This window comes from Hibiscus syriacus, unplaced genomic scaffold (assembly GCF_006381635.1).
Source record: "Hibiscus syriacus cultivar Baekdansim isolate YM2019G1 unplaced genomic scaffold, ASM638163v2 tig00111594_pilon, whole genome shotgun sequence".
NCBI classification, from domain to species: domain Eukaryota; kingdom Viridiplantae; phylum Streptophyta; class Magnoliopsida; order Malvales; family Malvaceae; genus Hibiscus; species Hibiscus syriacus.
Window position 1 is genome coordinate 625,923 of NW_024063131.1, and position 16,841 is coordinate 642,763.

General features: G+C 33.3%; 1 pseudogene; it reads left to right on the plus strand.

Moving 5' to 3' along the window:
• The first annotated feature begins 6,713 nt into the window (after positions 1-6,713).
• LOC120165734 lies at positions 6,714-8,165 on the plus strand (annotated as a pseudogene).
• Positions 8,166-16,841: the final 8,676 nt, after the last annotated feature.

Below are 16,841 nucleotides of genomic sequence, written 5' to 3' on the forward strand. Positions count from 1 at the left end.
GACAAAGAGGGGAGTTAAAATAATATATAGAAAGTGTGGGGGTCTGGACATAATGTCAGAACATGCAAGGGTCAGGTTGGTCGCAATACAAGGCCCCTCCAACAAACATCTGATGTAAGAAGATCAAAACCGCCAATAAGTTATACTTGAGACATTTGTGTTGTAGTTGAATTTGTTATTGACTGCATTTGTTTTTTTATTGAGTTTGTTTTTTATTGCATTTGTTTTAGATTGAATTTTTTTAGCTTTCATTTGTTTTAGATTGAATTTTTTTTATTGTATTTGTTTTTATTACAGTTTAGAATATCAAATTAAGCTGCCATGCAAAATCAAACAAGTAGTTCAAGGTCACAACAACCTGCATGGGTCCATACTGTTAGATGGATGCCCACTCCCACTGTACCAATGAGTCAGGATAGTTGTGCCAGTCAATCGTCTCCCCATCAACAAGCTCCAACACCAAATCAAGTTGCGATGCAAAATCAAAGAACTAGTCCAGGGGCACAATCACCTTCACAAGGCTATACTGTTAGATGGATGCCCACCCTCACTGTCTACATTAGGCAGCATACGTTTTCCAGCCATTCATCTCCAAAGAGGCATAAAAGTGATACTTTTGGCAGTCAGCCATCTCCATAATCATAGACCTTTTGTTTGATATTTTTTGAGTTGTGCATTTGACCATATACATTATAGTGTTTTGATCAACTGATATTGTTAGGTTTTGTGTTGATAGCTGAAAGAGCTTATGTATGTTCAAACAATTGATCTCTAAATGTTTTTTTTTTGCTTATGTGTATTGGTCAAACATTCGATGTATGCCATATATTGGCTTGAAAATGAATTCAATGACATTTTTATGTTTTCTTTCATTAATATTTGAAGCATTTCGTTAAGATAAATATAACTCACAAATTTAACATTTCACTTCATTAATACTTAAAGCATAACACTGAAAAAACAGGTTACATACATTGCATCTTCATTTCTAACACAAATCTTGCATTTTCATTTCTAATACAAATCTTATAACCCATAAAATGTAGTTAACAGCACATAGTGTAATATTACTCTAAATCACTCCCACAAAGAAGACAACAAAAGACTCATAATCAAGTGATTATAATTCCCAATATCACTCCCACAAAGAAAATAAGAAGAGAAGTCAAAATCCAATAAATTTTACGTTTCCTTTGTTCCTCCTCCATTGCTCCAATCTTTCTTAGAGGACCAACAATAATAGTTTTTGACTGATAAGTTACTGGTGGATCATTCCAGAAAAAAAAAACTTACAAACTCTAGCCCTTTTTCCATAATTTCCACAACCCCAAAATCTCCTACCAGAATTTTCGACGGTCCAACCGGTTGTTAGAGTCGAACGTGCCGTTATTTTTTTAACGGAGAGTGGTTTGATTGAATCAATTAAAAAGTTTGGTGGTCTGATTGATTCAATTGAAAGTTCGATGATCAAATTGATTTTTGACCATAGTTTAGTGGTCTCCCCTGTAGTTTACCCATTTCTTTATGCTAATTAAGGGATAGAAGCAACTCAACGTTTGCAAAAATGAAAGACAATAGTCCTTATTTTAATGAGACCTTTGTAGAGGGAGTGATGTTTCTTGCGGAGCATAACTTCTCTCGCAGGGATAACGTGTCACACGAAGGATAACACCTCACACGAGAGATAAGGGGAGGGATGTCCGTATCTCGATGTTACAAAGGATATTGGAGGTTCGAATCTCGATTCTACAAAGAAATAATAGTGAAGATACCTCGATTCTTTCAGTTAAATGTCAAAATATAGAGTTGGAGGTTCTAGAAATCCTCGTTTAAAAAGAGAGTAACTCATCGCCTTCTGATCAAGTAGGTTGATGAGCAAAGGCTTCTTTGCTAAGGTAAAGGCATCTGGCCGTCGAAGCAGATTGATCTTGACCCCCTTAGGTGGACTTGCGGACATAGGTCGAGGCAAAAACAACTCTATACCCTTTAAAGGCATCATGACCTATATGATGAGTATAACTTGATGATAGATGTAGAAACTCAAAAATAGGGGGTCACAATAGATATCATAATATTTATTAAAAAAATTACATAATTCAAAATTCAAAATAACAATATATTTAAAAAGAAAAAATATTAATACTAAAAATAATTGTAATTATTCTCGATCAAAGAATGAATATACAATCAAATATAATATACACAAAAATAAAATTTAAAAACCAAAAGAATCTTTATTGTAACCCTATGTTTTCCTTTGTAAACCACCAAGCGACCAGCGGCGCCGATCCCACAGTTGATGAAAGGACCACCAAAAAGCATCGCCATTTAGATGATGAACCTCCTGATTCGGGTGGTAATGAACCCATGGAAAACATGGCTATTGATTCTTCGACGTTACAGCCAGGGGAGGGCTCGGTGCTTCCAAACTCGGACTTTTCACCACCCGGTGTGACTATACCGACCCTCTCGTATAAAGATACTCTTATGGGATCGAATACAGATCTACCACCAATAAAAGAAGAGATGCAAGATGAGGATATTGAAATCTAGGATGGAGATGTACCCAGAGGAATAATATATGGTCTTGTTTCTATTGATTTCTCGGACAGAATCCAATCCTTAGCAAATCAAAGCTTAGATCAAACAGTCGTTGTAAAGCTTCTAGGTAGGAGAATTGGTTACGCAACCCTCCACAATCGAATCTATGACTTATAGCGTCCGAGTCAGCCTATCAAATTAATGGACACATAGAATGACTACTTCCTTATGTCGTTTCATTTAAGATCAGATCTCAAAGCTTTAGTCGATGGCCCCTGGACTATTTTCGGCCATTGGTTAACGGTGGAACCTTGGTCACCAGAATTCTCCACTGCTCAACCTTTCCCAAGTCGTATCGTTTTTTGGAAACGCCTCCCCGGCCCCCCTGTGACTTATTACAAACGGAGTCTTATTATGGAAATAGGAGAATGCATTGGCTCTGTCCTACGTATTGACTACCACACTGAAAGCGGTCGAAGGGGCTGTTTCACCAGGATGGCAATCAACATTGCCTCAAGAAACCTCTGCTCTCAAAATTGTTATCAACGGTCGCATTCAACTTGTGGAATATGAATCTTTGCCTACAATTTGCTTCACATGCGGTAAATATGGACATGTAAAAGATATTTGTCCAGAAAATCACAAGACCGCAAATGAGGGAGCCACGGTTGAACCAAATGCTACTGTTGATATACCTCGGTATCCAGTAGAATCAGAACATTTTGGTCCATGGATGGTCGTCGAGCGCCGATAAGAAGGATTCAAACTCACTCCCTAGAGGTAACAATTTACTAAACCTTAAAAAATAATTTATTTCTTATTGATTTATTTTAATTATTTAAAAATAAAAAAATTATGATTTATATATTAAAATTTAAATAGTGAATTATTATAAAAAAATTGATTTTGATTTTTTATATTTTTATAGTTTAAATTGATATATTTCACATATAATAATAATTTCTTTTAAATTTATTTAATATATATATATATATATATCTTTTTATTTTTATTTTGATTGGTTAAAGGATAAATATATAATTTAAATTATTTTATTTTAAATTTTAAACGAGTGATCGTGGTTAAATCAAAATAATTAAAATGCTATTTTTAAATTCAAATGTTAAAAAATATTGATAATGTATTTTATCTTAATAAAATATTTTATATATAAAAATATTATTAATGAATTTTCTTTATTTTTTTATTTTTTTATTATAGTTTAATTTGATATATTTTAGGAATTATGCGTTTAGTACTTAAACTATCAGTTTTGATCCATTTTAGTATTTAAACTTTTAATTTTAAAAATCATACCTAACATTTACTTTTTGTTTCAACCCTCATTAAAAAATTAACGTTAAGTTTTTAAAAAAAATGGAAGTATAGGTACTAAAACGAACCAAAATTGATAATTTAGGTATTAAATGTGTTAAGTTAACTTTGGGTACTAAAATGAAACAAAAACTAAATGTTAGATATGATTTTTAAAAAATTGAAAATTTAGGTACTAAAATATACCAAAACTGATAGTTTAGATACTACACATATAATTTACCCTGTATTTATATATTATATTATTAATTAATGTAAATATAATCTAAATGTTATATTTAATTCACAACATAAAATGAACATTTTATCATTTTAAAATTATTTTTTAACAACAATATGAAAGAGTTAAATTTTAAATTTTACTTATGAAAAGTCACTTTTAAAAAGTTTTTTTATAGAACTTTTAAAATATATTTTCTAAAATGTCAAACTAACCTAAATCTATATATAAATATTAAAATATAAAATTATTATAATTCCAAATAAGAATATGTTTTACAAATAGGAAGACACCCAAGTTGACGAAAGACAATATAATATTTTACTATTTTTTAAATATTTAAAAAATTATATTTTGATAGATTGTGATATTTTATTTTAAAAAATTTATAGTGTTTTTAATATTTTCTAATGTTTAATAATTTAAATTTTATTTTTAATATTTTATATATTTAATACTTTAATTATTTAAATATTTTTAAGCGTTTTTTTATTGTGGTCCAATGGTAGTGTTTGTCCTTTTCTTGCTTGGATAAATCTACGCATACCTGGTAAATAGTGTTACTCGAATTTAGGTCACTAAGGAGAACATGTCACCCATTATGCATTTCATATTTTAAAATTTAAATATATCTTATTTTTTTATTTTTCTTAAAAATAAATAAATCTTTGACTTTAAAAAAAAATTAAGACATCAAATTTTTTAAAAGAATCATTTAAGTTTCTTTATCATGTTATTGTCCACCATAAATTATTATGTCAGTACTATAATTTATCACATCAATATCATGAACTATCTATCATACTATAACAACTAATGCCAATTTATTTTAGTCAAAAGGTCAAATTGATTTTTCTCTCAATTTAAGAGTCATAGTAGGTGAAAAACAAATTAGAGGTCATATTGATTTCGTTTCAAAAGTTTGAAAGTCTCAACTATAGTTAAGATTTTTTTCCCACCGAAGTTTGCATAAATTTATTGAGACATTCGACTATTAAAAGTTACAAAATGATCTTTTGACTATATAATGTTTTTTATTAACTCCATCGACTAGTAATAGTTACAAAAATGGTCACTTGATTGTTCATTATGCTCCAAACTTGTCATTTTGCGTTGAAAATTGATGGTTGTCTAAGTTGGACGTTAACATGATAACTTGAATATGATAATCGTTTGAGACTCTAAGATCAGATTTTAACATATCACAATCAGCAGGTTAACTTTCAGCTCAAAATACCATCAATATTCTAACAGAAAAGAACGAGTTTAGAACATAATGGATTGTTTGGTGACTATTTTGTAACTTTTAATAGTTGATGGACTCAACAAAATAATACTCTATAGTCAGAGGATCATTTTATAACTTTTAAAATCAAGGGATTTAATAAAGCAATACCCTATAACTAGGGGATCATTTGTATACTTTGCCCTAAAATAAATAAAATGTGGGCTCTTTTTTCTTCCAGATTTATAGGTTGTAACGGGAGTGAAAACCCTATCTAACTTCAGCGAGTTTCGTGTTTCATTTGAAAGGTTTGCTCGAGCATGGTACCAAACCCGACGGGTTTCGACCTAACCTGACCCGTTTAGATTAGGTTTTTTAAAAAACATTGGCCAAATTCAGATTTATGGTGAAAATACCCGACCCGAAAATAATATAATTTAACTTATATATTTAGAAATAATTACAATAATACCCTCTATATATTATTTTTCAATTGAATCGCTGTTTTTATTGAATAATATTTTTTATTATTTCGGATCGGATTTTATTTTAAAAAAATCAGATCGGATGAAAGATCTTAAATTTTCGAGTCGGATCGGATTTGCTTAAACCCGACCCATGCCATCCCTAACTGTATTCCTTTATTGTTTGTTTACACTAGAAAATCTGAAAGATACAAAAGATAATCATCGAAGGAATGATAATTGCATGTTATAGTTTCTTTGCTTTTTTTATTTATAATTTTGTAGAACTAATCTCCAATTTTAAAATCACGCTTTTGATAAGTTTCACCTTTTGAGTTTCTGATCATCCATTCTTGCTAGGATTTGTTTCAAATTAAATAATTCGAAGAGGAATTTTTTTACTAGTTGCTCTTAGATTTCAATTTAGTTCATGTTCTAAAAGGAATAAATTGTGGGCTCTCCTTTTTTTCCTTCAATATTTGCTTTTCTGATAGAATTTGAATTTAGGGTTCTGTTTAATCGAGTACTTGACTCACATCAGGAAATTCATCAGTCTCACACCGGAAACTTCATCTACTGAATTGGAATTGTTTTAGCTAATGCATGGATTTAGAGTTCCAAAAAAGGGAAGTTACACATCTAAGCAGTGTTTTTGAACTTGGTTTTAATGAAAGAGTTATATGTTTAGTTTAGAAGAGCATCTAGAAAGCTTATTTTAGCTAAACTGCCGATTCTTTTGTGGATACATGGATAATCTATTTTGTTTGCAAAATTCACTGTATGTGCATTCGGAAAGCTGAAAATAAAAAATAGCTATTTCTCCTGTTTAGCTGCATCCTTGTGGCTGAAACTAGTATAAATTTGGTCCCAAGTTCAACGCTACCATTTCCTCTATGTTATCATTGACCATGATTTTAGGTGTACTTAGATGGCGGATGTTGAAGGCATAGATGACAAACCATGTGAAGGAGGTTTGCCCTGCATGCCTCAAAAGCAGGAAACTCATGATAAAATGCTTTCAAGGCATGGGTAATATGATGATATTTTATATATTCTTACCATACCTGTAACTTTATTCATGGTTTCGGACGGTTAACTGATGTGTTCCTTGCTTTTACATTTAATGTAGTTAAATAATCTGGCTTGTTTCCTAGCACAATGTAGATGGTTTAATAAGGTTAGTTGCTCATATGGAGTAAGGCTACTATGTAAATATTAACATGCGCCGATTTAACAAATTTGATTCTTAAACCCTAAATCCTAAAAAGCCACATATTGATTGCTGGGGTTTAGGCCATTGCAAGTTTAGTTAATTAATGCCTTTTTTTCCCCTTTATAATACGTATTTTCTCTCATCCTATTCTGCACGAGAGAGATATCAGAGCAACAAAACAAGGAAATTAGAATGAAAAAGGAAGCAGCAAAGGGTAGCAAGGCTGAACAGAAAGCCAAAAAGAAGTAGGTGGAGGAAGAGATCTCTCAGCTCTCTGCTAAGCTCAAGGAAAAACACTGAAGAGCTTGCTTCATTAGGCTACAGTAATGGAATGATAAAAGCAATATCGACAACACAGTGAAGGCCATAGCTGGGGTGTTTGTAACTTCTCAGCAGGATCATCCCAAACCTAGCAAAGGTGCCAAGAGACGAGAGAAAAGAACTCAGCAAGAGGCCGCTAGGAAACAGCGGATTCAAGACGAGCAGAGCAATATTGTGAGTGATAGAATGATTGAAGATGAGAAATTGGAGGAAAAACTCGAACCCCTTGGATTTACAATTAATGAAATAAAGCCAGATGGACACTGCCTCTACCGAGCTGTTGAAGATCAGCTGGTCCCATCTATCTGGAGGTTCTTCTTCCTATACATATCAAGAGCTACGGGAAATGGCAGCTGCTTATATGAGGAAACATGAATCCGATTTTCTTCCTTTTTTCCTGTGGGAGAATACCATAGAGGGGGATTCTGATGATTCACTAGCAGAAAGATTCGAGAACTACTGTAAAGAGGTAGAGTCAACTGCTGCATGGGGAGTGCAGTTAGAGCTTGTAGCTTTAACTCACTGCCTGAGAAAACAAATCAGGATATTTTCAGGATCTTTCCTGATGTGGAGATGGGAAAAGGAGTACAAATCTGATAGAGGGTCGTCTTTATCTGAAGGGACTCTCAGGTTGTCATACCATAAGCATGTCTTTGGGCTTGGAGGGCATTACAATTCTGTCATCCAAGATTTGAGCAGATAGGTATAATATAGTAATCTGTGGAATACTTCTTTCCATGTGCATGTTTACTACAATTTGATGCTTTGAGGGAGCAAGAAAATTTTGGCTCTAAACTATACTTTGAAGCTTGGTTTTGATTGAATTGTTGATGCATTATTTATCTATCATATTTTAGCATGATTTGGTAAATAAGAAAAATGTCAGAGATGTGAAGTCATTCGAAAAAATCTGTGTTTTTTGGAGATGTGAATATATTCTTATTAAGTTGGTGCTAAAATCTATGATAATTGGCTCACATCAGATAGATCATGAGATGAAACCTAACAGGAAAATGCCCCATTCTTGAAACATGTAGGTCCTTGAAGATCTGTCCTAAGAAAGGTCAAATGACTTTAAGAAAAGTAATTCATTAGAATACTATGTGATGAATCTTGTGGAGTATCAAATATCAACAAGATGTTTTGCTTTGAAGAAAGTTCTAATTAGCATCCTACATTTGAAGTGCTTCTACTGTTGAGTATTGTTGAATGCCGAGTATGTTTAGTGTGGTCTTTTTAAATTGTATTTACTATCACATGTTGTGTATTTGCGAAATCATTAATGGCAATATATAGGAATGATGATCTATTGGATTATTTTATTCCTTTTCTATGCCAATAAGGTCCCATCAGGGCTAAGCAGTTTAAAACTTCAAAAGTCTCCCAATAAGGTCCATTGAACTACTGCCAATACTCTTCTATGCTAGATAACAATGGAACTGATTACAAGGATGGTTGCTGACAGGCCAGTGGTGATCTATAGCCGGACCACTTGTTGCATGAGCCACACAATCAACAAGACTCTGATAAGTGGCTGCAGGGCCAACCCTATGGTGTATGGGGACAGATTGAGCAGACGTGGTGCAAGTCTGGTGTATCGTTCGTTTTCATAGGCCAGCAGCTTATTGGGGGTCCTAACCAATTGAGGAACCAACTTGTTCCATCGCTCATTAGTGCAGACGCTATATGGCTCAGAGTACTATATACACAAGTTTAAATAAAAGAACCCGCCGTTGATCTGTATCAGCCCTGACATAGGTACTGGAAATCAACAGAAAATTATATTGTCCCACGTCTTTTAGTAAATGCAGGCAAAAAGCGAAATCAGTTTTGAATGGCTGCTGCTGGTGGAACAAAACTTATGAACCCACGAACCTGAATTTGGTCCTAATTCATTCCCATAATATATATTTCATCCAATAAAGATGGTTAAATGCATCATTGCCTTCTAAACTATGCCATTTGTACCAAATTGTCCCTTAAAGTAATTTTTTGGGACATTTCCCCCTAAAGTTTAAAACGTTACATCATTTGTCCCAAATCATTAATTCCTTTAAAAATACTTAGACTAAATTACATATTTAATCGCTTAACTATTCTTACCGTTTCGTTTTGGTTACCAAACTTTTTCTTTTCTTTCAAAATCATCACTAAATGTATATGGCTTCTTTACAAGCTGCTAACTTTTGTATCTTCTTCAAAGCAAACTCATGCAACCATGTCTATCCCAAAGATTTCATGGATCAAGCTTTCACCTCGTAAGTTGCAACCAAAGATATTGTCTCAAGAATCAAAGATCAGAGATGTATTCATCAACATGATCTCAATAAGAAAAAGGTTAACGAGAGATCATTATTTCAAGCAAACTCATCTATTTCAATTGCTACCTTACAATAACTTTATGTTGTCTTAGAGGCAGTAGTCGATAGAATGAAGATGACATCAACATGGTGTCGACTCTCAATACAACAACAATGGCCAATGTTTTTGCCGCAACAAACGACGGTGGTGATGCTAGATTTTTTTTTGGGGTTGAAGTTGACATCCATTGTTATGTTCTTATTAGTCACTGAGATGTTGGTTTTAATAAACAAGATTCAACCCAACTATGCACTTTCGACCATCAAAGTATAGCGAGAAAAATGTCATAATCACCAAACTGAGAACGATTTGAAATCAAACTAATATCGTTAACGAAGAAGTTCAATGGTTGATGAAGACACTAAAAGAGCTTTAATGAAACATTTCAATACCTTCAAGAACAATTATGATATTCAGAAGCAAATAGTTGTTATGACCTTGCTAGAATTTGTGGGTAAAAGAAGTAGAATAGAAAGGATTAACAGAGCAGAAGAAATATTGAAGAAGGTAAGATTGCATTCATAAAATTTCATGATTTGTGCAATACAACCCTTTGCCTATATAATCTGTTAATAGGACTAAGCCTGTTATTTTTAGACAGCTCTCCTAAATTGTCTGCTAAAGCAACGACCTAATCATCGATTATTGCTTGGTATAATTATGCTTATTGGCTGCTCCAACAAGCTAGCTCTTTCTCTGTTATCTTCATGGACTCATCATAAATGGGTTTCTCTATCTCAACCTGCTTCTCGGGATTCTCTGAATGGATCTCCACCTTTGGGCCATTTGCTTTCTTCTCAACTTGATTTCTATTTTCACTAAATGACCATCGTTGTCGTTTATCCTTTGGTAATATTAACTCCACTTTCCCAATTCCCATTTCCCCAATTTTTGTCCACAAATCCCTAACCCTTAATTTGTCCCCATTTTGTTTTCTCTCGGAACTTCGATCATGACAATTCATCCCCCTTTAGATGATCCTTGTCCCCAAGGAACAAACTTCAGAATTTTTCCCTTGAGGGCAATGTAGCATTTCCAAGTGACATTTTAGGCCCCCAGTTGGCCTGCTACACTAGCAATGGAGTGACAACCTGGTTGTTCTTCTCCACCATGTGTTTGTTTTGAACAAAAATAGGATAACCCTTCAACTGCCTGTCTAACTTGAACTCTAAAGGATCTAATGAGGTAACTTACGATTTCTAATTTTTTTTCTTTAATAAGCGGATGTGAAAAATTGAGTGAACCCTCGAGGACTCGTGTAATTATAATTTATACGCTACTGACCTTATGCATTGTAAAACGATGTAGGGACCATAGAACCTTGTTGCAACCTTTAATTTCTTTCGAAGAGAAAGTGACGTTTGGTGATAGGACTAAAACTTCAGGTAAGCTCTGTCCCCGACCTTTAGATCTTTGTTTCTCCTTTTTATCCACATAAAACCTCATCCTACTTTGCGCCTTTTGAAGCTGATTTATGATGCCTCCAGTTTCCAGCATTTTGTGTATTGATTTAACAATAGACGTCTCACCATTTTTCTTACTTATGGTTGCAACTATCAACACCATTAATGTAGGTTTCCATAACTTTTTCTTTCTATAAGTAATCACTTCCCAATTACAACCTTTATGTGAACAATTAACTAGAAGTGTACCAAAGAATTTAAATTCCCACATGGTTATGGAACTCCCTTTCCCTCAAATGATCCTTGTCCACAAGGATCAATCAAATAAAACAATAATAGAAGTACCCTTAAGGAGTTTGTGTTCCTCGTAATCTTGTAAGACGCTCAGTGCCAGTATATAGTATGTAAAATTGTAGCTAGACATTGTTTGGGTAGTTACATTGCTTGCAAACTCATAATTATCTCCATGAATACTTTTCTTGTTAATCAAATCACCAATGACCTTGTTCTGACTTGAAAATTCTTTTGGGATAACAACTTTCAAACGTGAGTGTCAATTCCTTTTTGTAGTAATAACATTTACACCAAATGTTTTCAAGTATTTTTCTAGTTCAATTCGACTATTTTGTGACACCCCAAAACTTGAGTTAATAGTTCGGGTCAACCCGAAACCTTTAAACTGAGGATAAGGACCTAGTAGAATTATTGGATTAAGTTATTTAATAGCTGGGCTTGAGCAGGGCCCAAATGGTTAATGGTGGTTTTGGTTGATTTCGGGAGTCAAGGGACTAAAAGTGTAGTTTTCCCCTCATGGTTTTGAAAGCTGAAACCCTCCCCATTTGTATTATGTAGTTTACGTGAGCCACTCCCCAAATATCTCACCAAACTTTCTTCTTCTTATTTCCATCTTCTTCCACTTCCTCTCCTTTTCCAAATGAAGATTTTAAACAATGTAAATCTAGTATGGCTTATCTAAGGTGAGATTCTTCATCCTTATCTTCCTAGCTTCAATTCAAGCTCCATTTTGTAAGTTTTAAACCATAGTTTCCAAAATGGGTTTTTAGGAGGTTTGATAAAATCTAAGGATTCTAGGTTATTGTTGTTAGATTCAAGATTCAAGAAGTGCTCTAATCTTTATCTCCATCGCTTAGTTAACTTAGAAATTCCTATTTTTTACCCTTGAATAGTGAAAGAAGTTGGAGAAAGTTTAAAAGCCAAAGGAAAAGAAAGCGCCTCTTGAGTGAGTTGGGGGCTTTGCATTTAGCTAAGAACCTTGAGGTAACAACACTTACAACTCTTTTATACTCTCTAGTGGGTCATTTTGAAGTACAAATAGTATAGAGACTTATATGAAAGCTTGATGAGCATGATCATGGTAAGTGCTATATTTTATATTTTTAATACGTTATAGAGCCTTATTTATGACCCTTATTGATCTCATAAGACAATAATAACAATTGGGAACCTCATTGTAGCAATGTGGGTGAGATTGAGTGTGAAGTTTGAGCCTAAGGAAGGTCTTTTCAAGAAGGGATATTGGTACTGTAAGAACAATACTGATATTGTTCTTTAAATAGAGTAGAAATTGGCTTAGTTTTATTAGGAGTATCGATATTGGGGAAATTTTGAAAAAATCGAAGCTAAAATTGGTATTGGTACTCATGGGAGTATCAATACCGAAGTATTGATACTTCCCATAGGAGTACCGATACTAAGATTATTTTTGAAACATCGAATCTAAATTTAGTATCGGTACCCTAGCCTGGAAGTATCGATACTAAGCAGTGAGTATCGATGATATTCCCTTTCAAACGTGTAAAAATAGAGTAAAGTATCGATACCTATGGCAAAGTATAGATACTAAAGGGTCAGTATCGATACTGAAAGGCCAGTATCGGTACCAACGTATATTTTAAGTTAAGGATTTTCAAGGGTTGTAATAGGGAAATAAGGTTCCCAAGAACTCTATAATTACTCTCAAATAAGACTACAAGTGGGAACAACAATAACACTTTATCAAACTAGAAACGAGATAAAGTAGGGATAAATAAGGCTAGCCTTGGTTGATACTTGGGAAACGAATTGGACACCCGAGTTACTTTAGTCCAAGGTGATGAAGTATAGAATCAATTTGGATATCCTTAAGGAGTGCGCAAGGCACTTTAATTTGACTAGCTAGGGTGCAAGGTTCGACACTCGTAAAGGGTGGGCTAGTCAGGGGTGTGGTGTTTGATACAAAGATTTCGGGGGCCGTATCCTCGGTAGACTAGAGGGGTGTGTGAGGTTCGAGACGCAGAGATCCCTCAGCTTAAGTGAATAGTCATAGAGGAGCTTTTTGACTAGCAGTGATCTAGAGCAGATTACGTCTCGAGTTCTTTAGAGGGCATGTATATTTGTAAATTCTTATTTTGTTTAATCAAGTCATAACTTGTTTTTTTAACTCATAGTCTATATATTTTGATTTATATTGTGGGAGCTCCCGATGTAAATTGTTTATTATAAGTATTGATGTTTTATTATATTTTTATGCAATTCTAAATGGTTCTTTCAAATAAGAAAGTAAAGTAAATGTTTGGTTAGCCACTTTGTGGTTCCATGTGGCACTCTAATTAGTCGATTATGTGTCGAATTGGTCTAAGGTGTTACAATTTCTAAATCCCAACAGTATAAAGATAGTGTTCCAAAGAAGTGTGCCTTTAATAAGCTCTCCAAATATTTTATGCTTTACAAATTTTTGCATCTCATTTTGTTTTCTAAGAAGGCCCAACATTATATATATAAACATTTTAGCACAAGATACAATATTTGCAATAGAACCACGATGAATTTTGACAACTTTATCATATGCTTGGTAGCTACAACAATATCAACACTTTCTAAGCCAATGCCGAACTACATCATAAGCTTCATCTGTTTTGCACGAGATAGGACATTTGAATCAAACTGCATGTTCTTTGCAACCCATGGATCATAGTTTCCATATGATAAGGAACTTGCTTGAGGGACAATTCATCAAATTGGATAAAAGAATACTTCTCCAAGTATTCTCTAGTAGTATTTTGTGAAGTAAAAAATGTGGTCCGCAAAAGAAAAGTCAAGTGATGAGTTTGTTGCTGCACACATCATCAAGAGTTAAATCCAATAATTCATCATTACTTAGTTTCTCTTTTTTTACACTCAAAACTCTTAGCAAACCGACTCATACTACATCCCATCAAAAAGCCGAAACACATAAGGATCATAGATTTCAACATGCCTTCTAACATTTGTAAACATAATGGAATAAATTTCTCCAAATAACAATGGAACAATATAATTCAAAGAATTTGGGTTATCAGTTGTTTGACATAGTCGAAAATGAACCCTATTTATTTTTCAAGTAGAATCACCTAATTGTTTTTGTGAGTTTATATCCCTTTGAATCTCACCATCCCAAAATCCAGTGAAATCCATGACAAATGGTTGAAAGTAGAAACTTAAACTGACATAGCAAAACCTTGATTTTCCCATGAGATCAACGTTGTAGATTCAAACAGATTGATGTTCTGATGCAACCTTGAATCAACCTTCATGATGCTAGTGATGGATGACAATACAACATCAGTAACTCTTACTGACATTTTATCAGACACTTGAGAGACATCCCTTGCGTCTTTTAGTATCGCAAATAACATTGACTTAGGAGTGAGAAAGATGGATTTTGACTCACCCAGTGAAAGTTGGCCCATTTCTTTCTCTGAATAAATATGATGCTCGTATACATGAGGAAATAACTCCCCATGAATATGCTTTTGCTCACTCTTTTTTATTCAAAATCTGTAAGATTTGCTTCACATATCTTTGATTTTTAGATTCTAACGTAGTCAGTCAACTTTTCTGCTTTCTCCACCATTTAGGAGGGATGGTCTCATCGCTTGTTTGCTTGACCAGTTTTGTCAAATACTCAATCTACTTCTAGATTGCAAACAAATCATAGGATTCAGCCATCGTTTGGTTCTTCGTTGGCATACCCAAGCTTCAGAGTGCCAGGAATTAAGGCTCTTAATACCAATTTGTTATGACCTTGCTAGAATTTGTAGGTAAAATAAATATAATAGAAAGATTAACAAAGCAGTTGAAATATTGAAGAAGAAGAAGGTAAGATTTCATTCATAAAATTTCATGATTTGTGCATTACAACCCTTTGCCTATATAATCTGTTAATAGGACTAAGCCTATTAATTTTACACAGATGTCCTAAATTTTCTGGTAATGCAACAACCTAATCATTGACTATTGCTTTATGGGCTACTCTAAAAGGCTGGCTCTTTCTCTATTATCTTATTGGACTCATCATAAATGGGTTTCTCTATCTCAACCTGCTTCTCATGCTTCTCTGAATGGATCTCCACCTTTGGGCCATTTGCTCTATTCGCAACTTGATTCCTATCTTCACAAAATGCCCAACGTCTTCGTTTATCCTTTGATAATATTAAATCCACTTTCCCAATTCCCATTTTCTCAATTTTTGCCCACAAATCCTTAACCCTTGATTTGTCCCTATTTTCTTTTCTCTTCGAACTTCGATCATGACAAGAGTCCAACCCAACTCTTATTGTGCGTCTCTAGTTACAGTTTTAGTATTATTTTTCCCACCTCTTTAACTTTCCCAAACGACAATGAAACTTCATCTATAGCAAAGTTCCTACCACAAGCAAAGCAATTAAGTCCCACAATAGATATCATAAATCACAACATAAGAAAAGATTTGTATCTTAACACCACCTCTAATATTGAAGAGCTTTATTAGGTTACATTGTACTACAATCAATATGTAATTATTATGCATGGAAACAGATTGTAACTTTTATATATGGAAATATTTTATGGTGTTTTATTGAATGTAACCTTTATGACCTTTTGCAATTGTATTTAATACATATTTATACCTATGTAAGTGAATAAAATAAAAAAGAATAGCACTTAACACATAATTGTATCGGTGTAAGTATGTACATCACTCAATATATTAGTACCTAACAATAAACACATAATTACCTATGAGAAGAAAAACCAGAGATAACCCATTTGAAAAGGAATATTGTACAATTATAGTTTGACTAACTTATAGTCTGTTTTTTTTTTTACATTTTAATGTATTTAATGTGATGGAAATAAGGTAAACTTTAAATCTTTTTATGGAGCTTATTAAGTACAATTTATTAAGTTACATTGTAATTACAATCAATATGAAATTATTATGTATGAAAATAAATTATAACTTTACTCTAAATTTAATTTAGAAATTTTAGGAGTTTTTTCTTTTATATTTAGAAAAATAGATTTTTTTTCAAACAATAATAACTTTTATTTTTTTAGAATAAATTTTTAAAATTTTATAAACACGTTATGTAATATTTGGAGTGATCGACTGTTTTTAACGATTGTGATAGAATAATCATTTAAAATAATAACGGAGAAAACTTTAATAACCTATCTTCGTAAAAATAAAAATTGGAACCTAAGATTAATAAGAAGTATAATTGAGTATTTATTTAAAAAATTAACAATTGGTAGTATTATTTTCATACGTGTGATATTTGCTAAAAGCGAGGAACGTTATCAGTTGAGGGTGTGGATGAGTTTCCGGTGAAGGCAGCGTGTATTTTCCTTAGCCTCAGGGTCACGCCCTCCAACCTCTCTCCTTCTCATCACAATTTATCCGCCACAGCTATAGCTATCCAAACATCGGCTTTATCTTGGAGATACATTGGAAGCC